This window comes from Gossypium arboreum, chromosome 6 (genome assembly GCF_025698485.1).
Source record: "Gossypium arboreum isolate Shixiya-1 chromosome 6, ASM2569848v2, whole genome shotgun sequence".
Classification (NCBI taxonomy): domain Eukaryota; kingdom Viridiplantae; phylum Streptophyta; class Magnoliopsida; order Malvales; family Malvaceae; genus Gossypium; species Gossypium arboreum.
The window spans coordinates 113,505,386-113,507,788 of record NC_069075.1 but is presented as its reverse complement, the minus strand read 5'-3'; positions in this window follow the sequence as shown (position 1 = coordinate 113,507,788).

Sequence of the window (2,403 nt, the reverse complement as noted above, 5' to 3'; positions counted from 1 at the left end):
AGTTCAGTCTAGTATAATGGATTTCGACATTTTTAACCATACACAGCTTCGTACGACACCATTTTAATGCTCACCTGATAACTATTATCATAAGTAAATTCAACCAACAGAAGAATTTTCTCCCAGCTACCCTCGAACTCTAAAATACAATAGTGAAGCATATCTTCAAGCACATGTATCACTCGCTCAAACTAACCATCGATCTGTGGATGAAACACTGTACTAAAATGCAATCAAGTACCCAAAGCTTCATGTAATTTACTCTAAAATTAAGAAGTAAACCATGGATCTCTATCGAAGATAATAGCCACCGGCACACTATGCAGTTTAACAATCTCCGGAACGTACAATTATGTTAATTTCTCAAGTGAATAATTCACACGTACTAGAATGAAATGTGCAAATTTAGTCAAACAATCCACAACAACCCAAACAACATCTTTCTTTCGCAGAGGCAAAGGCAATCCAAATACAAAATCCATCGTAACTCGTTCCCATTTCCACTCTGGAATCATCACAGGCTGTAATAGTCCAAAAGGTACCTAATGCTCAGATTTGACTTGCTAACAAATCAAACATTTTGATACAAACTTTGAAATCTCTTGTTTCATACCTAGCCACCGATACATCAATTTCAAATCACCATACATTTTGTTACTACCAGGGTATATCAATAAAATACTGTTGTGAGCTTCCTGTAAAATTGTAACAGTTTGATTTTAGGCCTAGTCGGAACAGTGGTTTCAGGACAAAAAATTCAAGGCCATAAAATTTATTTTAGTATTATTTTGAAGTCTACAGCATGATAATATGATTGTGTAAAAAAAATTGTTAAGAAATTTTATCATTTGAATGCTCAATTTGTGAAAAAGGACTAAATCGCGTAAAGTGCTAAAGTTGTACTCAATTAGCTAAATGTGTTAAATAGCTATAGAACTTAAAATTTGAGGTCCTTATTGAGTAATTAGATCACTATATGTGTGATTGGATGTACATGGAGTGTAATAAATGAAAGGTAGGTGGGGTTTGGTATTTTGATGACTTTAGATAGATTAAATAAAAGAAAATAAAAATGGTCATCTTTTTCATTTCCTTCATGCGCCCAAAATTTCAGCAAGAATAGCCATTTGGGAGCTTGAAATTTTAACGAAGAGAAACCCTCTACATGCAAGTCATTTTGGTGTTAGTTTTTGTTGATTTTTATGTTTTTGAAACCCTTGAAGCTTAAACTAGCTAAATAGAGGACTAATTTGCAATATGGTTGGAAATCTAGAGTTTTTTCACAAGAGCATATTTTTTGTTTTTGAATTTTAATGGAATAAAATGAAACCTTTTTGTGTGTTGAACAACTTTTGTTAAGGGACTTTTGATGAAAATGTGAAATAGGGACTAATTTGTGAAATGTGAAATTTATGAGTTAAATGTGTGAAATTTTGAAATGTGTGAGCTGCTATAAGCATGAAAATGATTCATCTATGCATGGGTAGTAAATAAATTGAACACATTTCATTTTACGAGCCTAAGGGCAAAAATTTAAATATGTTAAACTTTAAGGGCAAAAACGTAAATTTGTCATAATATGATTTTTGGACCATATTGAATAATATGACTAATAAATAGGCTAAATATGATATTATAGATCAAAGAAAACGAGATTCGAGCCTAGAACGGGGGAAAAATGTGAAATTGACGGTTAGGTCCCTTTTTGCCATTTGGTATCAAGGTAAGTTCACGCGTAAATAATACAACCTTATGTTATGTATTTACTATTTTGATATTTCATGAATCGTATGCATTTGTTTTTATGAAATTGATTAATGATGATTTTGCCGAAGTTTCAAGAAATGAGAAATCTCGATTTAATCTCAAGGGTAGAATACAAATGTCTCGATATTAGAACTACCGAGATTTCGTATAAGACCCTATCTAGAATATGGCATCGGTATATGATTTCATATAAGACCATGTTAGGGACATGGCATCGATATGATATTTCATGTAAGGCCATATCCGGGATATGGCATTAACACGGTACTAAGAGTATGAGATCCCTGAGCATCCTTAGTATTCCAATATGTTCAACGGGTAAATCAAAGATGAGTATGAGAATGAAATTACTTTGAGTAAACAGGCATGTACGTAAGCTTATAATTGTAAATTCATGATTATTGTGGAAATAATTGTTTATTACCCATTGTGGTTGATAGTGCACATACTTGTGATGTTGGATATATGATAAATATAAATGATGATTATGTGTTAGGCTGTTGGGCCGAATTGAGATGTGATCTAATATGTTTATATGCTTGAATTGTATTTCAACGGATATGTTAAGAATGAGAAAGTATGTGACTATATTACGAGTGGTACAGGTATGTACACAGAACTCATGTGAGGTGGATT